Raw genomic sequence first — 15,542 nt, 5'->3', positions numbered from 1 at the left:
AGCAGGCATAGCGTTCTTCAGGAAGATAGCAAGTATTGCTAGTCTACCCTTGTTATCATGTAAATACTGGGAACTGAAGCTCACCGCCACTGCCCAGCATCACAAGAGAATATTGTGCCACATATTGCTAGCCCAAGAAATGATCAAAATTCAAAATTCCAAGTATGGTTTCTAGTAAATGTGTACTGCTTTAGTAACACTGTGAAGTTAAAAAATCATAAACCAAACCATAATCAGTCAGGGACAGTCTGTATCTGTAGATGTCTATATTTTAAAAAAGAGAATCATTTTAAATCAATAATCTAACTTGCCTCCTTAATATACTTCAGAGAAGAGTGAACTAACCCAAAACAAGCAGAAGAAAGAAAATAACAATGATTAGAATAAAAATGAAATAGACAACAGAAAAACAATATAATAGACAATAGGAAAACAAACCAAAATTTGGTTATTTGAAAACATTAAGAAAATTGACAAACATTAACAAAACGAAACAATAAAAATGAGAGAAGATTGAAATCACTAAAATTAGCAACTTAAGAAGAGACATTACTACCAATGTTAGATAAAACAGAAAGCTTGTATGAAAGTTGTATAAGCAACTCTATACTAATCAATTAGTTAACCTACATGAAAAGGACAGTTTCCAATAAAGACATGAACTATGAAAACACACTTAAGAAGAAATAGAAAAATCTGAACAGACCTATAACAAGTAAAAAGATTGAATTAGAAATATTAAAACATCACACAAAGAAGAGCCCAGACCCAGAAGGCTTTACTGGTAAATTTTACTAAATATTTAAGAAAGAAATAATATCAATTTTTCACAAACTCTTTCAAAAATAGAAAAGGAAGGAAAACTTCTCAACTCATTTTCTAAAAAACTCTGAAACCAAAACCAAAGACATCACAAGAAAGGAAAACTACAAACTCATATCCCTATGGATACAGATACCAAAAACTCAAGAAAGTACTAGCAAGTGAATACAGCAACACTTAAAAAGGATTCCACACCATGACTGAGTGGGATTTATCTTAGGAATGAAGACTAATTTAACACTAGTAAATCAATTAATGTAGTACACCATATTAAAGGGTAAAACCCACATTATCATCTAAATAGATGCAGAAAAAGCATTGACAAAATCCAATACATATTTATGATAAAAAATTAAATTAATAAGGAATAAAAGGAAACTTCTGAACTCAGTGAAGGCCATCTACAAAAAAATCTGCAGCTAACATCATAGTTAATGATGAAAGATGGAATGCTTCCCCAGTAAGATCAGGAACAAAAAATCATGCCTGCTCTCATCACTTCTAGTCAACATTGCACAGGAGATGGTAGTCAGGGAAATCAAACAGTTAAAAAGAAATGTCTTCCACATTAGAAAGCCAGAAGAAAAACAGTCTCTATTTGCAGATGACATGGTCTTATTTACCAATAAAATCTTATAAAACTTTATTAGAACTAATAGTCATTTAGCAAGGTTTAAGATCAGTATATAGAAGTAAATTGCATTTCTATATACCAGCAATGCACAATCTAAAATGAAAAAAAAAACTTTTTACAAAAAATTATATAGAAAATATATATAAAATGTAATATATATATATATATATATAAACATTTAACAAATGAAATGTAAAATGTGCATTGTGAAAACTACAAACATTGTTGAAGGAAATTTTTAAAACTCCTAAATAAATGAAAGATATACTATGTTCATGCATGGGAAGACAATACTGTTAAGATTGCCAGACTCCCCAAATTGAACTACAGATTCAAAGCAAGCCTTGACAAAATCCCAGCTGCTTTTTTGTATAAATTGACAATCTGATTCTAAAACTCATGTGGTGATGCAAAGCTCTCTCCCCCACTCCCATTAATAGTCTTAAAAAGAAAGAACAAAGTTTGAAGACTCAGACTTACCAGTTTCAAAACTTACTTTCCAGCTACAATAGTCAAAAGTGTGCTACTTTCATAAGAGTAGATACATAAACAAATGGAATAGAATTGAAGTTTCAGAAGTACACTCTCCTATTTGCAATCCATTGATTTTCCACAAGCCTTCCAAGAAATTCAATGGAAGAAAGAATAGTCTTATCAACAAACATTGCTGAATCACCATGTGCTAAATAATGAATTTGGACCCAACCACATACAAAAATTAATTAAAAATGGACCACAGACCTAAATGTAAGAGTTAAAACTATAAAATTCTTAGAAGAAAGCACATGAGTAAATCTACATGACCTCATGTTAGGCAAAACCTTGTTAGATACAACACCAAAAGTACCAGTAACAATTACAACAAGGGCCGGCCCAATGGCGCACTCGGGAGAGTGCAGCGCTTGGGAGTCCAGTGGCGCTCCGCTGCGGGTTCGGATCCTATATAGGGCTGGCCAGTGCACTCACTGTCTGAGTGCGGTGCGGACGACACCAAGCCAAGGGTTGCAATCCCCTTACCGGTCACACACACACACAAAAAAAACAATTACAACAAAAACAGATAAGGACTTTATCAAAATTAAAAACACTTATGCAAAAAAAAAATGCAATCAAGAAAGTTAAAAGACAATCTGGAGATTGGGCAATTATAAATAAAGAACTCTTACAACTCAAGGCTAAAGTGATGAGAGAGAGAGAGAGAGAGAGAGAGAGAGAGAGAGAGAGATAATTGAAAACAGGTAAGAATTTGAATAGATCTTTCTCCAAGGAAGGTACACAAACAGCCAATAAGCACATGGAAAGATGCTCAACATCACTGGCAGTTAGGGAAATGCAAAATCAAAACCATAATGACATACCACTTCACACCTATTAGGACTTCAGACCTATTAGGATGGGTAAAATAAAAAAGACAGATACAAGAATTGAAAAGGATATGGAGAAAATGGAATTCTCATACATTGCAGGTGGGAAGCTGAAATGGGGCAAACACTTTAGAGAACAGTTTGGCAGTTCTGCAAACTGTTAAATATGGAATTACCATTTTAATTCAGCAATTCCACTCACAGGTACGTACCCAAGAGAAATGACAACATATGTTCACACAAAAACTTGTATACAGATGTTCATAACAGCATTACCCATAATATCCAGTAATGGAGACAATCACCTTTTACTGATGAATAGGTAAATAGAATGTGGTATCTACTACTTCACAATGAAATGTTATTTGAAATAAAAAAGGGATGAAGCATTGAAGGAGGCCACAGCATGACTGAACCTTGTAAACTTATGCTACCTGAAAGAAGCCAGTCACATAGAACATATTTTGTGTGATTCTACATTTATGAAATGTCCAGAATAGGCAAATCCATAAAGACACAAAATAAATTAGTGGTTTCCTACAGTTGGCCAGAATGGGGAATAGGAAGTGACTGCTTATAGGAATGAGGTTCTTTTTGGGGTGATGAAAATATTCTCAAACCGTGTGTGGTTATGGTTGCACCACTCTGAATATATTGTAAGCCATTAAATTGTACACTTTAAATGGGTTAGTTAGATGGTAGGTGAATAATATCTTATCAAACAATTAAAATTTTTATTCAGTTTATGTTTAAGATGCATTTAATCCTTACATAACCACGTCTTTTTTATCATTTAATTGAATAAATTTGAATTTTTGGCTTTCCAGTTCTCTCTAAAGTGGAGAGAACTGGAGAAGAAACCCATCTTTTTTTCTATATTAGTTGAAATGTTCACATATTATTTTAATGAATATTTCTTAAACTGTTGTCTTTTTTCCAAGTTATTGTAGAAATATGTGTTTGTTCTCTTACCACATATCACCATGAATATCCACTGTGTTGAAGTAGTCAACCAGGCGACTTTCCTTGCTTTGCAAAATGTCAAATGAGTGCTGTATTCAACATAAGGCACAGTGGGTTCTCTTTCTGTGTCTTTCTTTTCTTTATATTCATAATTACCTAAGGTGAGGCAAGATTCTCTCATTCTTTTCAGCAATTTTATTGCAGCACTGAATGTCACTATGGACCTGGTTCTATAAAAACTGCCTTGTATTTAATGCTCTGTGTAAATATTTAAGGCCCTGCTTTATACACAAATGTATTATGTTGTCATATTAATTTACTAGGGCTGCCTTAACAAATCACTACAAACTTGGTGGCTTAAAACAACAGACATTTATTCTCTCACAGTTCTGGAGGCCAGAGCTCTTTAATCAAGGTGTAGGCAGGACCATGCTCTCTCTTAAGGTTGTAAAAGATAATTCTTTGCCTCTTCCAGCTTCTGGTAGTTCCTGGCATTCCATGGCTTATGGGAACACAAGTCTAATCTCTGCCTCCTTGTTCACATGGCCTACTCTGTCTCTGTGTCCTCCTTTCCTCTTATAAGGATGACGGTCATTTGATGTAGGGTCCATACTACATCAGGATGATTTCATTGCTACATTTTCCACAAGGAACACATTCTGAAGTTCCTGGTGGACATGAATTTGGGGGTACATGCTTTAACCTACTACTGACATGAAAATTTAAGTAATAAAAGTAAACCGGAAACATTAGTTTGAATCATTTTCTACCATTTACTGACTTTGGAATTTGCAGAAAATTACTTAAACCTTGTAAATACCAGTACTGTCATTAGAGCTTAAAAAATAGTGTTAATAGTTACTATCTCATAAGTAATCTTGAGAATTAAAATTATGCAGGTAAAATGTTAATGATTCTGATTGGAAACAGACAGCATTTGGTTAATGGGGTCTTAAAAAGAAAAAAAAAAATCTATTGTCCAAAGTAAAATTGTAATTATATGATGTAGATCAAGGCTTTAAATTCAAATGTCTCTGACTCAAACTCTTTCCCACCAATTTGATTCTCCTGGTACACATAGAATTCCATTAAAATGATAAGTCCAATAGGGGTCTGTTGAGACAAGATACTTTTAAGTAAAGTATGTTTATATGTTTATATTAATATTAGTTATGGTTTGTGGTTATTCCATTTAGGATAAGTAGCTAATGGCCATTGACTCAACTTTTCTATGAACAGGGCAAGATGTCTATCATATGTTACCCAATTTGAGGGCTTCCAGAACCACAAACCATGAATGATTCTATGGAATCTCTTACAAGGAAAATACACATTAAAATGGTGATTACAAATAATAATCAAAAAAACCCACACTCATAAAATGGGAATCTATATTATCTCATAATGTCTTAAGTTAGAAAGTTTCAAAAATATGTTTGTTCAAAGGGTGACAATGAAGGTAATTGAACTTGATATGAAATAGTAATATTTGGGGCAATTTAATTGAACTAATAATTGTTGTGACATTTGCAGTGGCTTAATTAATACAATTATGAATATTTATATTTTATAATTTTTTAATCGAAACATTTTACAATTTCCTTTACTCCTTTATTCTTATTTGTATTCTCATTTTTAAGAACATATTTGTTGAATTTCAATATTCTATAAAAGAGACATCATATAATATTGTGTCTTCAAACAATGAAATATTATATGGTTGTTAAAATTAACTAAATCAATAGAATCAACATGGATAAAACCCAAAGCTTAAGCTGAGTGACACAAACACACTGCATTTAATAAGAAAATGACAATGTTGTCTATTGCTTATGTATATTTGAGAGAGACAGAGACAGAAAGAGAAAGAGAGATAGAGAGATCTTAAGCAAATATGGCAAAATATTGACATCTGTTAAGACTGATTTGTAGATGGGTGTCTACTATAGTATTTTCTGTATATTTTATATATATTATATTTTTAAACTGAGACATTGATTTAGCCATCAAATTGAGACAAATCTGCAGAGTTCCTTTCTAATGAAAATAAAACAAATGAAAGTGAAAATAAAATGTGTACTAAGTTCCAATCCAAACCTAAAATATTTTAATCCATGCTGAAAGATTACAAATACGATGGGCAAAATTCTTCTCTGCATTGTTCAAAAAAGAGAAAAATGACATTAATTGTTGTAAGACTTTTGTTCTGTCTCTTTCCTCCTTCCTCAGCCACACAGTCCTTCTTTAAGCGTAAGCTGACTGGCCACAAGCAGGACCAATCTTAGACATGTCCCTGAGTGTCTCGTGGCGACATGCAGTTCAGCATGCAGAACTTAGTGAAATTGGTGGACTTCACTTCTCCCTCACTTCTACAACACATGCTTGGGTGCTCCCACAAACACTGCTGCAAAACTACGTCTGTGGACATGAGACTATCTAAGAATCAAAGATCTTAGATTTTGTGTAAAAGCGAAGGAAGTCTGAGCTACAGAGGAAAGTGAGGTATTGCAATTTTGGACTTGGGAAGTATAAAAAATACAGCTGTAACTGTAATGTATAAATAACAATCTCAAACAATTGCAATCAAATGTCTCTAATTTTGCACAGAAATAGATTAAAGAATAAAGATTGTATTGCTATAAGTCCATTTATATAGGCTTGGGGAATAATACTTGGAAGAGAAACTATTAAAAGAAGGTAAAGTAGATTATAGAATCACCATTAGTTTAAATATTAAAATAGTAAATTACTAACTATATTAGAAGGTGCAGCATCTGTCTTTCTGTTACAGAATCCAGGTGGCAAGCTAATAGGCAGCTGTGTCTTTTCACTTAGAAAATAATCCTGCAATTGGTACACTAACCCTAACTGCTGGTAATCTATGTCTGAATTATGATTTAATGGATGAAACAACCAAGATTATTTACAAATTCTGAATCTCCATTGTTAATTTTATGTGCTAAAAATAATTTGATCAAATTAAGAATATCTAATTTATTTTACACCACTTATTTTAAAATAATTGCATCTTTTTTGGGATATTGATACTATGTAGAAACAAGTGCCCAAATTATTTTTTTATTTACTTTAGCCGCTCAGCTGCATATATACAAATACTTATATATAATATATGTATAGTTAGTTTATATACACATATAGCCTTATATGCATATAGTGTTATATACATATATGGTGTTAAACTGTTACATCTGTGTGTATGTGTTTGTACATGCATATGTATAACACACACATATATATATATACTATATACATGGTGTTAGTTTCCATCTATTTTTGGATAACTAATTTAATTTTGTAATTTACTATCTGATTCAGGAGGATACTAATCTTGATTTGAAAAAACTTGGTTTGATTAGTATTTTCATTCTTGTTGTAATCCCATTAGTTTTTTAATGAAAAAAGTGAATATTACTTAATAATTGAAATAATTGAAATAAACCTAAAGACATTTGGAGACTAGTCACAGTATCTGATTTAGAATGACCTTGGATTAATTCATTTGTACATTTTCTTACATTTGTTACCAGTTAACCTCATCTTAAGTGAGTGGGAAGAGAAATGAGGGAAAGAGCAGAAGTACAGGTTGGCCACTTGGGGTCCTTAGGGAAATCTACTGAGCTAATGAAAATGTTTACTAAACCAGCTCTAATTTCCTTTAGAATTGCTTTTAAAGATGTTTTCTTCAACTACTGCCTGTCAAACTTAACACTTCGGAAAACCATTTTAATGCTATTTTCTGTGGATTTTAAAAATTCTTTCACCAATCCCTCTTTTTTTTGTTCTAGCAAATATCAAAACATATATAATATCAAATATGCCTAATAATTCCATGATTTCTAAGTCATTGTTAGAGATATTTTCCTTTGTATTTTCTTTCTCTGAAGATCCCATAAGAACACATGTACATTTAGTTTCATAGTTATTTCAATAGATTTTTAACTTTGCACATATTCTGGTAACAAATTTAAACGTATTTTATATATTTTTTTTCTTTTTAGGATCAATAGATTAGCTTTAAAAGTGACACTTGGATATATGAACCAATAAATCACGCATCAGAATTATAATGTTACCACCGAAGGACACAGCCAAGTAAAGATGGCAGAGAGGAATTCACGAACTCTGTACACTGATTTATCTGACTCTGATTTTGTTCTTTACTTTCCTGCCACACTGGTTCTCTCAAAATTCCTCATACATCTCTACTCTTTCCAGTTTCAGGTCTTTTGCATTTTCTCTTCCTTCTGCCTGGAATGCTCTCAATCTGGCTCTATATTTAAATTAACTCATCACTGCACATGGCTACCTCTATCAACATTCATATCTCACTTAAAATGTCACTTCCATGACCGCCTGTCATATGTCACTGTCTGAAATTACTTATTTCTTGTCTGCTTATTGTAGGCCTTTCCTCTTTCCAGCCCCACTCCACCCCAACCCAACTAGAATAAACCTAAGAAAAACAAGGATCCTGCCTCTTATTCACTACTCTATTTCTAGTTACTAAAACAGTGCATGTCACATACCAAGAGCTTGATAATTATTCTTGATTCATGTAATAATTTTTAAATAGGGATAGAGTATTATATTATTAAATGAACCTAGACATTACTTCTTTTGCTTATTTACTCATACTACATTTTTTCCAGTTTGCATCTATATTTTTCTTATATAGAACTACGAATATAAGCAGTCATTCAGAACCAACAAATGATGTTCCATAGATTCTATTCTGCTTTATTTATATTATAGTTATGGAAACAAAGACCAAATAGTACTTGATATTTTCCTTAAAATCACACCTGTTAAAATCCAATATGAAACTAGAACTTTGCTCTCTACAGGTTCTTTGTTGCTTTCATAAGATGCTGAAATCTAGTTAAAGTGGCTAAATTAATACTTTCATGTGTTTTGAAAAAAGAAAAGTTGAATAGTAAAAATAGCATGGGTATTGAATTCAAAAGAACTGGCTTCCCATCTCTATTTGAAATTATACTCTTACTAGCAGTGTGATTCCACAATATTTAGCCATTCTGTGATTCAGATGATATAAATAGAAATCCTAGCATTGCTATAAGGCCTTAAAAAGAAAATGTATTCCAAGTATCTAGGAGAATCCCTGATAATTAATACACCCTCAATAAATAGTATTTTGCTGTTATCACGTTAACTGGTGAGGTAATCAGTACTGTTCTTTTGATTCCAGCTAATTGGCATCAAGAATGGTATCATTCTCCTTCCAAATCTCTTTTGTGTTATCAGGCTGGGAACATTACCCATCACTGCCTCAGGTTATGCCATTTGAACACTCACAGTTACCTCCATGGCTTCGTCACAGCACCATGAAGTCTTTAAATTAAATAGAAGTAGAACATATAAAGATGGTTGTTCATTAATTACTTCAATTCTTGTTTATTAGCACTTTGTTTTTGCCTCATTAAATTTCAATCAAAACTACAACTGAATGGAAGAAAAGGTGGTGGTTCCCGTTTTCTGAGAAACTGGAAGAGGCTACCTGAGAAAAGGCTCTTCTGGTTACCTGAAGAAAGGTTCAAAGAGTCAGGAGCCTTCTTCCTCTACAACCAAGAGAACTTGGCAGCACTGGCATTGTCAGTTTGTCTTCAGTTTCCTTGACCTTTAAACCTCCATTAAATGCAGTTAAGTATCGAGTAAAACCTAAATCTTTTACCGAAAGAGTTGTGAGAACACCATCACTTGATAAATGGCTTCCTAATTACGCAATGCTACTATTATATCTTTGTGGGATATGTAAAATAAATGGCTGAAATAATACTGAATTAAAGTGCAGGAAGGACCAGTGACTCCTTCAAGGTATGATATTTTATTTATTTATTTATTTATTTATTTATTTATTTATTTATTTATTTATTTATTTATTTATTTTTTATTTATTTATTTTTAGTACTTCCCTGCTACAGAGCAGGACTTTCCCTGATTTTTTTACTATTTATTTATTTATTTATTTTTTAAAATTTTATTTTGTTGATATACATTGTGGTTGCCCCTTACCAAAATCTGCCTCCCTCCTCCCTTTCCTCCTTCCCCCCCAACAATGTCCTTTCTGTTTGCTTGTCATATTAACTTCAAGGAATTGTAGTTGTTATATCTTCTTTCCCCCCCACCGGTTTGTGTGTGTGTGTGTGTGTGTGTGTGTGAATTTATATATTAATTTTTAGCTCCCACCAATAAGTGAGAATATGTGGTATTTCTCTTTTGGTGCCTGACTTGTTTCACTTAATATAATTCTCTCAAGGTCCATCCATGTTGTTGCAAATGGCAGTATTTCATTCGTTTTTATAGCTGAGTAGTATTCCATTGTGTAGATGTACCACATTTTCCGTATACACTCATCCGATGATGGACATTTGGGCTGGTTCCAACTCTTGGCTATTGTAAAGAATGCTGCAATGAACATTGGGGAACCGGTATACCTTCGACTTGATGATTTCCATTCCTCTGGGTATATTCCCAGCAGTGGGATAGCTGGGTCGTATGGTAGATCTATCTGCAATTGTTTGAGGAACCTCCATACCATTTTCCATAGAGGCTGCACCATTTTTGCAGTCCCACCAACAATGTATGAGAGTTCCTTTTCTCCACAACCTTGCCAGCATTTATCGTTCAGAGTCTTTTGGATTTTAGCCATCCTAACTGGGGTTAGATGGTATCTCAGTGTGGTTTTGATTTGCATTTCCCGGATGCTGAGGGATGTTGAACATTTTTTCATATGTCTGTTGGCCATTTGTATATCTTCCTTAGAGAAATGCCTACTTAGCTCTTTTGCCCATTTTTTAATTGGGTTGCTTGTTTTTTTCTTGTAAAGTTGTTTGAGTTCCTTATATATTCTGGATATTAATTCTTTGTCAGATGTATATTTTGCAAATATTTTCTCCCACCCTGTTGGTTGTCTTTTAACTCTGTTAATTGTTTCTTTTGCTGTGCAGAAGCTTTTTAGTTTGATGTAATCCCATTTGTTTATTTTTCCTTTGGTTGCCTGTGCTTTTGGGGTCATATTCATGAAGTCTGTGTCCAGTCCTATTTCCTGAAGTGTTTCTCCTATGTTTTCTTTAAGAAGTTTTATTGTTTCAGGGTGTATATTTAAATCCTTAATCTATTTTGAGTTGATTTTAGTATATGGTGAGAGGTATGGGTCTAGTTTTATTCTCCTGCATATGGATATCCAGGTATCCCAAAACCATTTGCTGAAGAGACAGTCCCTTCCCCAGTGAATAGGCTTGGTGCCTTTATCAACGATCAGATGGCAGTAAGTGTGTGGGTCGATTTCTGGATTCTCTATTCTATTCCATTGATCAGTGTGTCTGTTTTTATGCCAGTACTATACTGTTTTGGTTATTATAGCTTTGTAGTATAGCTTAAAGTCAGGTAGTGTTATGCCTCCAGCTTTATTTTTTTTTTTTTACTCAGCATTGCTTTGGCTACGTGTGGTCTTTTATTATTCCATATAAATGTCTGGATAGTTCTTTCCATTTCTGAGAAAAGTGTCCTTGGAATTTTGATGGGGATTGCATTGAATTTGTATATCACTTTGGGTAGTATGGACATTTTCACTATGTTGATTCTTCCAATCCAAGAGCATGGGATATCTTTCCATCTTCTTGTATCCTCTCTAATTTCTCTCAGCAGTGGTTTTTAGTTCTCAGTATAGAGATTTTTCACATCCTTGGTTAACTCAATTCCTAAGTATTCTATTTTTTTTGGTGGCTATTGTAAATGGGCAGGCTTTCTTGATTTCGCGTTCTGCATGTTCACTATTGGAGAAAAGAAATGCTGCTGATTTTTGTTTGTTGATTTTGTATCCTGCTACTGTACTGAAATCATTTATCAATTCCAAGAGTTTTTTTGTAGAGGTTTTAGGCTGTTCGATATATAGGATCATGTCATCTGCAAACAGGGACAGTTTGACTTCATCTTTTCTAATCTGGATGCCCTTTTAAAGTATGATATTTAATAGGAGCTTAATTCACAAGAAGTTCTGTATGAAGTCAGTATTCTTAAATGCTGTACAAAAATACTTAGAATAAAAGATTGTTTTGTTTTTTCTCCTGATATCTAGCATTTTTATAACCTTCTTCCACTTAGGTGGCTATATCTCCTTTTGCATGGAAGCTCATGTGTAATCTTCGTAAGCAATAGACACAGTGGTTGGTAGCTGCCATTAGCTGGTAAGGCACTGTTTTTCTGAATTCAAGGTCTATGTGGTAAGAGTGGTTTTTAGGTTGGGAAAGGAAAAAAACCGATCAAGCATTATAGGTAATGATAAGTGCAATTTACTTGGAAAGTATTTAATAAATAATGGCACTGGTATAATTTTGCTTTTTGGATATTTAATGTACCAGCTTTGAAGTCCCCCAGCTGCCCCTCACACCAAGCAAGCATCTGCTGGGCTGCAGCCAGGAAGCATTCAAAGACCACTGCTTCAATTAGCTCCTCCCTACTCAAAACAGGTACTTATTGCCAGTTTTGAAAAGTGGATGAATGAATGAGTTGATTAAAGAGGTAATTATAGTCTAAAACAGCAGGAAGGGGACTTGCTTTTAAAAAATGGTGTAATACTTAATGTTAAGTCAAATCAGCTTACTTACCATTGCATCAGGTCTATCTAAAATAAAATCTTCATGTGGCTCTTCTAGCTAGTGAGTTCTACTGAATTATTTCACATAATCAGTATAACTGTTTACTATTTCCACATAATCAGTAGAAAACTTAGTCAACCTTATTTTTTAAAAAACTCTGTGAGAGCTACTGTATGTTGCAAACTAAAACATGTGCAGGAAAAAAGGTAGATTTAAAGCATATTTTGTTTTAATAATTGTGCCAAGATTACATGGATCAATTGTTTATTTTATCAACTTTCCTTGTAGTGCTGTGTGAAAGAATAAATGCCCATATACCATACTTTGACAATATCTGCATGCTCTTTGAAGTAGCTGAATGATTCTTAAGGGTAGTATCTAGTATATCTCTGAGGCAATTCTTTTATGTGAACAGAACTTTGAAATTATAATGGACATCAATAGGAATTATATGATTAAATGGACAAGTACCCGATCACATACACATTTTTGTAGAGTATATATTTGCAGTCACATTGCTTGACATAGTACATTACAACGTGGAGGCTGGAAACATTCTTATGCTAGTTCCAAAGGTGTTTCTAGACCAAGTATAATTAGTTCACATATTAAGAGAATCTCTCATATTCTGTCTTCATCAATTCTTATAAAGAAAGAGGATATATATTGTTATCTCTCTTCTCAGACTAAGAAACTTGTGGTACAGGGCCATCATGCACCTTGCTCAAGGTCACAGAATATTGGGCTAGCAGAGCAAGAAATCATATGCTGATCTCAAGCTACTTGTATTACTATCAATCACTGGATTTTGGTGTTAGCAAAACCTACAACTGCCAATGTGAGGAAATTTAAACTTTCAAATTTTGTTAATACTTTGTGGAGAAGGTAATTTTAATGGGGTGGGGAACTTACCACTTTCTAAGTGGAATAATGAAACAGGTGTGTTTGAAATTCATTTACCATCTGATGCTATTTTGGTAGGCCTAGTGGAGTATGTTTTTAATCTCTTTCCTGGAAATCAATACTATATCTATATTAAATTTGGCTTCCAATAATGACCTTCCTCTTGGCATTGCCTTTTGCCTTAATTGTGATACAGTTGTTTCTATCTGTAAATCACTTTAGTACTCAGGTGATATTTTATACCTAATCACATATACATATGGGACTAACTATGCATATGTCCAGAGCTGGTTCTCAAATTTAGTGTCCATCAGAATCATTCAGAGTACTTGGTAAAATAGATGCTGAGCTCACTTCCAGGGTTTCTAAGATAGGTCTGGAATCCAGTCAAAGCATTTGCATTTCTAACAGGTTCTTTGTGATGCTGACACTACTGGTCAGGAGACCACACTTTGAAAAGCTGGTGTGGAGGAAAGAGCAAATTCTTTGGAAATGGAATGTTCCAGAGTTGAATCCTACATATGTTACCTCAGTGTATGCATAATTTGGGGCAAGATATTTTATTTCTATGGATCTGTTAATTTATCTATAAAAATCTAAATCTATGTCACAATCATCTTGAGAAATTAAAATCAGTCAATGTATAATAATGGCATCTTGTAGGAATTCAGATATTCTCTTTTGGAGTGCTTTATAAATGATTTATTAAAATATTTTTGTTCTTTTAAGTATATTCATTCTTTGTATATTAGGCTGCATTTATTCTTTGTAAGTCTGTCATTTTCATTTTTTATTTTACCTTATAAACCTCTTCTAATATTATAGATATATTAATTGATAGTCAAAATCAATATTTCCTTGCATTTTCTGCCTTTGCCTTAATATGTGAAATATATTAACTCATATTTTGATTTTTATTCTTTAATCAATCTGATGATATGAGTATATAGTTAATTTGTGTGTGTTAGAAAGAGTGAGAGAGATATTGAGAGAAAGAATCCAAACCCAAATCAGCTCCTAAATATATTGATCAATGTTCCATATTAAAGTTTGAACAGGAGAAGAGGTGTTCCCATTTCTGTCAAAAATAATGCTTATCACAGTCCAGCATGACTCATTGTCAAGAGATAAAGCAGCCCATCTTATGAAACTTAGTGATGGCCCAAATATTAAGGATTTAAAAATAACTATGGATGTGCCGGCCCGTGGCTCACTTGGGAGAGTGTGGCGCTGGTAGCACCAAGGCCGCAGGTTCGGATCCTATATAGGGATGGCCGGTGCACTCACTGGCTGAGCATGGTGTGGACCACACTGTGCAGAGGGTTGCGATCCTCTTACTGGTCAAAAATAAAATAAAACAAAATAAAATATATAACTATGGATAACATTTTAAAAAGGTAAAGAACACGAGTGAAGAGAAGAGGCATATTTCAGCAGCGGTGTGAAACTCTTAAAAGAGTTAAATATGAGTGCTAGATATGAAGATCACCATATGAGAGATGAAGAAACCCATCAAAGTTCTCATCAGCTGACAGGCTGGTGGTGGGCAGCAACCTAAACATGAAGAGAATAAAAAATCTAGGAAAAAAAAAAAAAACAACCCAGTGTGTCCAATGTGCGATTAGATATTACAAAGCAGTCAAATGCATATGTAATTGGACTTACAGAAGAAGTGAGTGAGAGACAAAGTAGAAGAATATTTGAAGAAGTCATTACTGGGATCCTCCAGAATTAGAGAAAGAAAACAAACCAGGCATCCAAGAAACTCAGGGAACCCTAAATAGGATGAATTAAAACATAGTTGTAGTCAAACTGCTGAAATTCAGCTGGAGATGGTTAGGGAGATGTATAGCATTACATTTAGAGAAGGAATGAAACGAATAAGAGGAAACGTTTTATCAAAATGTTGCAAGCCATAACACAATGGAATCTTCAAGGCACTGAAAGAAGAAAACTGTCTATCCAGGATTCTATACCCAGCAAAAATATCATTCTAAAATGAAGCCAAATTAAAGATTTTTTTCTAAACAAACAAAATTAATATGTTTTTGGCAGTTCTGAACTACAAGATATACCACAGCATGTTCTTAAGGCAGAAGTCTTGCTCTCCACAAAGAAAGAGTGGCAGAAATGGGGAAAATGAAAACAATTATAGAATGAAATAAAAAGTAAATTAAAAGACATTAATTTTAATTGCTTTAAAAGATAACTTACTGTCTA

The sequence above is a fragment of the Cynocephalus volans genome, chromosome 9 (genome assembly GCF_027409185.1).
Source record: "Cynocephalus volans isolate mCynVol1 chromosome 9, mCynVol1.pri, whole genome shotgun sequence".
NCBI classification, from domain to species: domain Eukaryota; kingdom Metazoa; phylum Chordata; class Mammalia; order Dermoptera; family Cynocephalidae; genus Cynocephalus; species Cynocephalus volans.
The sequence above is the reverse complement of the archived record's forward strand: the minus strand, read 5'-3'. Positions refer to the sequence as shown.